At 33.3% G+C, this 8474-nt stretch overlaps 1 pseudogene; it reads right to left on the bottom strand.

Moving 5' to 3' along the window:
• Positions 1-1548: 1548 nt before the first annotated feature.
• LOC149193832 (nematode resistance protein-like HSPRO2 pseudogene) lies at positions 1549-2841 on the bottom strand (annotated as a pseudogene).
• Between the last annotated feature and the right edge of the window lie 5633 nt (positions 2842-8474).

Genomic DNA, 8474 nt, shown 5'->3' with positions numbered 1-8474 from the left:
AAGATAAGCTACTTGTTTGGTTTTGTTGTCTTGGAGAGTTTATTACTCTCCTACTCCAAGACACTAGCCTGATCTATATTGGTGTTTCAGAGCCCTAGTAAATAAAAAGTTACTAAGTTGATTTTACTTTAAGCGTTAATTTTATGGCTTTCTTAAGACAAAAGGTAGTGGAGATGAAACTGGTGGTGTGTAGACTCGACTCTCAACCACTACAAATATGCACCTAAGATGATTTACACTACTTTTCTTTTTCAATGAATCTCCTAGCTAAGAGAGTTGGGAGAATGCAAATTTTATAGAAAACAACTTTCTTAACAAAGACAATCAAAGAAACAATTTTCTTTATCTTTTCAAAACATGCAACTCATGACCACTAATTATTCACGAAATTTCCTTTTTCTTCAAAAGACTACAAATGCTACCAAAGCAAACTTTGTTTCCAAAAGAATTTTTGTATTTTTCCTATATTAATCAAGCATGTAAAACTATTTATCAAAAATCAAATTTAACAAATCTAAGGCAATCAAATCAAAATCACTCAAAATTAAAACTAAAGGCAAAATTTATACCTTTACCATAAATTCAGTTAAATTAAATGACATCTTAAGCAATAACACAAGGCCATGTGCAAGAAAATTAAAGTAGAGTATGAAGAAGTATCAGAGTACTTTGTAAAATAAATGTAGAGATAAAAAACTATACTAATTATATGTTATTAGTCAATCTGAACTGCATTATCTAATATTTTTTCTCAAAACTTTGGAAATGAGTGGATATTTATGGTAGGAATGTAGCTTGAATATGATATAGATTTAATACATTAAATTTTTTATGATACATTCCATTAAATAAATTCAATAATCTAAAATTATAATTATCTCAATTTCACACAGTGAATTAAAAAATCTTAAAAAACAAAAAATATGATAAAATAAAAAAATAAAATAAAAAATTGCATCAAAAAAATTATGATGCATTCCATTAAATAAACTTAACAAATTAAAATTATAATTATCTCAGTTTCACACACTGAATAAAAAAATCTTAAAAAAATATATAAAAATAACAGCATTAAACTACATTTCATGTTAAAATTTATAATGAATTATATAAATATCATTAAACTCATCATAAAATTTAGGTAAAGAATTAAAAAATTAAGAAAAGAAACAACTCGTAAAATTTAATAATTTTAATAATTAGCTTTTTAATTTTGGACAATCTTTTACACTATTTAACGAAGGAGGAATTGCACACTATGAATCCTTAGTATCCTATCCACGTTGGAGAGGGAAAAAAAAAAAAAAAAATCCCAAATTTCTACCACTGTTCTATTGATTGGTCCTACTGATGGGGATGAAAAAAAATGAGTCTAATCCTATATCCAATATAATTCTATGTATAGTACTCAAAACTGTCAATGTAAAAAGTGTATGTATGTATTTGGGGTAATACATTGAAAAACTGAAGGCACTATTCTTTCTCTTGTACATTTCACTTGATTTGTCTATAGATCTTCCAGTGTACCATCCACCATAGTTGTAACTTTTAGTGCCAATAGTAACCCAAAAATGTCTTTGCACCATCCACACTGGGGAAATAAGGTGGTTCAAAATATATATGACGTAGGGCATCACAAGCACCTAGATATGATGGACCCTTCATTTCAGTGCTACCCATGGTTGTTACTACCAGCTGCTGATATGAGCAGAAAAACCTTTTCACCGCGGCTTCTATTGCCTGGAAGGCCAACAGAACATGTATTGTTGCAACATGGTAAGCACCTGAAGTGTTATGTGAGCGCAGTCCATGTGAATGAAACAAATGCATAAGTGCCTCCTGGAGCCTTGGTCCACCCTTTGGATCAGCCTCAACACCGATGACTTTGGGCACCAGATGCCTTAGTTCCTTGCATGCATTTGTAAGGTCTCTAAGGGGGGCAGACCGAAGGCAATATGCACCTGCAAGCGTACTAGTGCTGCTAATTGCCAACTGGTGTTTAAGGCAAAGGAAATCATCTGGGTCCATCACTAGAAGCAAATTCACAATTTCTGTGAGCATGTTCCACATCCTTTCAACCATCCAACAATGTGTGGATGCTCCTACGAAATCCCCAGAGTCTATTCTTTCATATACTCTCTGCAACAATTCTTGGCCTACAAATACCCATGCCTCAAAGATCTGGAGGACATTGTAAAGTTTGGCATCTTCTAGATTATGGAACTGTTTATGTTGTTTTAAAGAGTGCAAATATCTTGGCTTGCAGATTCTATCATATTCAAGAAGAGGCTTACCTGACATATTTGGTTCCCCCAGACCTAAAGTGAAGGGAGTCCTCTGCATATGGCCTTCAATGGCAAGCCATATTCTAGAAACCATAGCTTCAGCGCTTTTCCATGTACCCAAATGAGGAAGTAAGCTCTCTTCACTTGTTCTGCTAACCACAGGTAAAGCACCAGGTCTCTGCCATACCTCATGGAAAACTTTCCATGAGAGAACACCACTACTTACTGACAATTGAAGAGTGGGAACCTGCTTGTCATTTTCACAAATCATTGAAATCAACTCAATCTGGGAACTAATTAAGGATTCAAGACTTCTCTTCCATTCCTCTTTGTCAATGTAAGTCCTTGTGTCACAGAGGACAGACGAAACAAACTGAAAAGTAATCTCCAATGACTGTAAGGCAGCCTTTACCAACCCCTCTCTAGACCAACCAGGCCATTCCTTGAATTTCCACATGGCACTGAGCTCGGGGAGATGCACATACTGCTCGTAACCCGCACACTCCATGGGGGAGGGCTCTATGGATTCTTCAACAAAGGCAAAATAGGATGCCATTTTTTTATAGGACATATTTTTTCCCTGCAAACATAACGAGGAGAGTAAAGACACTAATGCTCTCCATATACCATAATCTAAAAAGAACAACATAATAATAGAATAAACACTAAAATACATTTTAAACACTAAAATTTTGAAAACTGGAATAGAATAAAATGTTCTTAAATCCTTGATATATTTAAAAAGCCATAATATATCAAAAAGCTATATATAATACGTTACTGGACAAAAAACATATCTATTTGTTGCAACTCAACTTTTTATGTAGATGATAAAAACTCAACACATGAATAATGAAAAGAGTTAAATAATGTCAACACATAAATATATATTTTTCCAGTTAACAAAGTGAATAGATATAAGCTAAATATACGGTGGTTGGTCTGTTGGCACTTAAATTCTGAGCACATTACTGTTTATGTAATACAAATAAATCAAACTATTTTTAACTTTCACCATTTTTATTTATCTAAAACTAAAATGCATCGAATTTTTTTATTTTTTTTTCTTAATGAATTTGTACCTTTTCTTAGTTTACACTAACCCGTAAACTAACCTCAAAGAACTTGAAAATTTTAATGCTATCGGATCGCACTGATGTATTCTTTTAATGCAACGAGGTCCTTATTGTATAGTCTATTTGGGTCTAGACTTATTTATGAGTCTATCGAGTTATTAATTCTGAGTATAATGCTAAGCAGATAGAAATGCTTTTTTTTTGGGTGTGTTTTGTTCTTAGGTAAAGGTAAAATACTTTTGAGGGGTTAAATCTATTTTAAAATAAGGTTTGAAAGCATTTTAATAATATATTCAATATTAGTTTATCATGTCACTTATGAGAATTGAATCTAATTATGAAAGATAACAATCATTCCTCATGACCACCTAAAATATACCCAATTAATTTACTATGTATTTTTATTGAAAATTCATGAAAGATGCTAAACTTGCTCTGTTTTTGTGTATATTTGAATTCTTTCTGCACGCATCTGTTATCTCTTGATTTGTGATGTTCTTTTATAAACCAGCTAGGTCCATGAAATAGTTGTCATTAGGCACACTTAATCTCATTTTAGAGTAAGACTAGTAAACTAGGGCGTTCATAAAGGTTTGTTTTTGTATCCAGCTGTCAGCACTAGGGTATGGATCAACAAAATCCAGGAGAAAAGAAGAAGGCTTGCTAATTCATGAAGTATTTTTTTTGTTTTTGGGATTGGTGAAGGAAAAATTGGTAAATTACAGCATTCATAAATTTTTATCCATCCAATTGGCAGCACTAGTGTATGGATCAACAAAATCCAGGAGTTAAACTCGAAGGCTTGCTAATTTGTTCAGGAACGATTTTTCACTATTTTGAGACTGGTGATGATTGTGGGTTGTTGGAGCCTATAATTTAAAAGGGTAACATTCAGTTGCTGGTTCTACATTGCAAATGCTCATGTAAGAGACGACTGATGTTTATTGAAGGAATCCAATATCGGTCTACCTTTTCATGGAAATTTAATGGAATGTTTACCATCCTATGCTCTGTTTACTGTCTAGCTTTTGCATGCACGTAGGTAGCTTCAAGCAGTGCCTTCTGGTCAGCAGAAAGGTTTGAGCAATCAAGTTTCATGGCTTCCCAAGGGTTTGAATTCATGACTCAACGATATAGAAGACTAATACAGGTTCTAGTTTAGTGCTCAGCAAGGAAATCAACAACAGCATTTACGGGCATATAGAGTTCCAGATTTTATTGTCCTTAGGTTTATGTATAGACATTTGCAAATGTTAACAATAAGGAAGTCGGAATTTCTTCAATATATTTTCTGTTGTTCTAAACCTTACTCTTCGTATATGGATTCTGTTTTTATTACTTTTCAAGGAATTCAAAACCATCTACGGGCAAGTGGCGTTTTAAAGTTTACTCTATCCTTTGTCTTTAGGTAGGTTTATGCACAGACTTTTCAAAATCTCAACGGTAAAGAAGTTGGAATTTCTTCGATGTATTTTCTATTGTTCTAGGTAAACGGTGGCCTGGCTTGAAAGCATCTCTGGTTTACCGACATAAATGTTTTTAACACGCAAAAAAATGTTTGGAAGCATCTTGAAACACAATTTTTTTTAGAAGCATCATTGCAAAAGTTCTTGCATACTAGAGTAGATAAAACCATATATCGCTACAGCTTTAGGACTGTCACTTCTCAGTATATCATACAAGGTCCAAAATCATAGTAATCATTATAATAATTGATTATAAATGAAGTGTGAACAATTCCAAACGAATAATACCATGTATTTAGAAATAAGATTACCCCTTTCAGTATTCTAACTAAATTCCAAGCACTGTTACAATACAGAGTAACTATGGTGGGCACATTATGAAGCTAACGGTTCATTTTCCGTTCTATACAATCTCTAATCATGCTGATTTGGAAGCGTTCTAGAGCTATTCTGTTCATCATAGACTTCATAGATGGGAGACAATGTAAACTAAACAACACTGGTAGAAAGATAAGATCATACAAGAACCTCAACAATACAAGGGCAAGGTACATTCGTAAGTAGTTAACCTCGAAAATTTCTGACCGTGCAAAGCACAGTACAAGCACAACAACATATTTTGTAAGTGGAACTCCAGTGAAACCCCATGGTTGTAATTTCCTTTTTGAGCATTGTGCTTAGCCTCTTTTACTCACAGATAATTCATGCAGCGTGGGTGATGTGGAAACACAACTTGACTGCCAGATGAACGACATTAGAGTTTTGCATTTAACTGAATACATAGTAGCCCCCTGAACCCATGATAACCAGTACGATCATTGCTCAGTTGAAGTAAAACTATTATTGTTGAAACCCATAAACTGCAGGTAAGTTAATGACAAATGCAAACAAATAACAAAGCCCCGAGTGCAACTGTCCAATTGATGCTCAAAGAAAATTTATAACACAGAATATGAGAAATCTGAAACACTGAATCTAGAACTCCGCAGCCAACTCCATTTAGAAAAAGATCAAAATCTCTGTTTGTTCAAAGGTGTGTCATATGTATGCAGTTCAAAGGTGTGTCATATAGAAGACTAAGTTTCAATGGTGACAGGGGCACTAACCTTGCCAACCGCAAATCTCGATAACCAGTGGCCAGGTCCTCCAGGTATTGAACGTCTGCTCTGTTCTGTTCGCCGAATGGTTTTGCAGATAATGTTCTGTCGGGACTTTGAAGGCCGGAGGAGGTTGGTGAGCTCTCCCGTCCGGCATTAATCCTTATCTGAGTGGAGGCCACGCGCTATTGATTCGGCGGATCAATACGTCATCAATACGATGTCATCAATACGATGTGAGGGGAACTGCAAGGTTGGCTGCGGGCAGGGTCGCCGGGGGCTTTTTGCTGGGCAGCCGGAGAGGGATGCCGGAGAGGGATGATGTATAATCGGATGAGGTATGGTCCATGCCGTCGCCGTGCTCTGTGAGACTCTGACAGAGGTACCCTCCATAGCATTAACTTTGCTATGGAGGTGGAAATAGGAATTGCCGTTGGCGTGTTAGTTATCTTCTTAGACTCTCTTAACAATCATGAGATTGTAATGGTCAAACAAATATTTAATCTTATTAAGAGTTTTAGTTCAATTAATCTTATTAAGAGTCTTAGTTCAATTTGGTATATATTTGATAATTTTATTTGTTTTCTGATGGTTGTTTGGTTTTTTTAATAATGAAATATTTATATATTAAGATATTTGTTATATTGTTTTAATAATATATTTAGTGTAATATCTTGGTTATATTGTTAATTTGGTGTCAACTTTACGTGTCATTCTTTTTCTTCTTCTTTTTCGTAATTTTGTTAGTTGTTTTGTTATATTATTTGTGATATTATTTATTATTATTATTATAAATCATTTTTAGTCTATTGTTAGTAATGCTTTTGTGACATATTATATTTAGTAAAAAGATATACTCGTAGTTATTAACTACTTTGTTATAGATGTGTATATTTGTGTTAAAATATTATTTTTATCTGTTGAATTATAAAAGTTTCTGAGTAAATAAAAGGATCTAGGGAGTTATAGTTGAATAGCTCATATAGCACAATAGTTGCTAAGGTTTTACAAATTGGGTAGCAAGTTAAGTAGGTTTGAGTATTAATAAAACTTCAAAGTTAAGTATAATTGAGACAAAGGAGTATTGTGATGGGTGACCTACCAAGAAGTCCTAGTTATTAGGTGCAAGTCCCAAAAGTGATGATCGATGCTACATTATTCATTTTTCTACTTTGAATCTCACCTCTTCACCGTTGTGAGGATCTCTTCATGCAATCTGTGTTAAGAGGATTGTTTAAAAGCATGAGAAATTGATCATTTGCAACTAATATTGATGGACATGGATCTTAACTTAATGACTAACTCTATGTATATAATCCCAAAAATATATCTCATATCATTCCAAGTTAATATTTATTTCTTTATAGTGGAAATTTCAAACTTGTGAACCATCTTTCAACTTGTTGTTTGCTATCACAGACCATATTTAATATGTTCTCTTGTAACAGGGTCACACCATAAATACTATTTTATCCACATCTATGGTAAAGTCCACTAAAAATGAGATTTTCTCGTAAAATTGGTCAATTTCTATTATATCTTTATTGATTTTTACTTTAATTGAACTATATTTAAACTAAGCCCTTGTTCAAATCTGAGAATTCAATTATATTTTTCAAATTTTAATAATTAAACTAAGTAGTAGGGAACGCTAGCTATGTGGTCTTGTTTCATTTAATGTTTATGTTTATAAAAATTACAATATCTCTCCCATATTAAATTGATATTTAAATATTTATATTCATTTACAAACACTAAAACTTCTTTTATACTAACGTGTAAAATACTTATGATTACAAAAATTAAATAACAATAAAGTGTACAATACTTATGATTACAAATATTAAATAACAATAAAATGAATATTCGGCCTGGAGTATGCCGTAAAACTGCTTCTGCTTGGCTAAGAGCTCGTCTTCCTTGGAAGTAAGGAAACAGGTTAATGGCCTAAGACCCAGAGGCATATGGCAGGAGTGAGAGCCTGCTCCCCTACGGACCACCAACAGGGTTAATACAAGTGGCGTGGTTTTCCTATTTAATAGTGATGAGTCAAACCGGCACTCGCGGATGGCATCCAGAGATGGATGTCCTCATTGTTGGTTTGACATCTGATTTGATAGGTTTTTCCACTGTCGTTAAAAAAAAAAAAGAAAAAAAAAAAGAGAAAAGAAAAGAAAGAATATATAAAAAATATTATGCGATAAATTCAAGGAAATATTAACTCATTAATAAATATTCGTTGTAACGTGTCAGATTTCACACACTCATTTTAAATGTTTCGTAGTTTTATTACAAAATTATTATATCTAATAATAAATCTTAATAATACGTGGTTTATAATGAAAAAATTAACGTTTATTATGACTCACTATAGTGTCTTACTTGTTTGATTTTTAAGACACTATAGTGAGTCATAATAAACGCCAACTTGTCCTGACGATGAACCACACTTGTTGGTTCGAAACGCATCGACAAAGGTCTTTCTATATGTGATTTACGCCAAAGCTCTTCTTATAAAATTTATTATTGGAGGACAATCCAATGATTCAT

This window comes from Pinus tabuliformis, chromosome 2_2 (assembly GCF_031772625.1).
Source record: "Pinus tabuliformis cultivar Carrire ecotype Pingquan chromosome 2_2, CPIR1, whole genome shotgun sequence".
NCBI classification, from domain to species: Eukaryota; Viridiplantae; Streptophyta; class Pinopsida; order Pinales; family Pinaceae; genus Pinus; species Pinus tabuliformis.
Note: the sequence above shows the minus strand (reverse complement) of the source record. Positions and strands in the feature narration are given on the sequence as shown.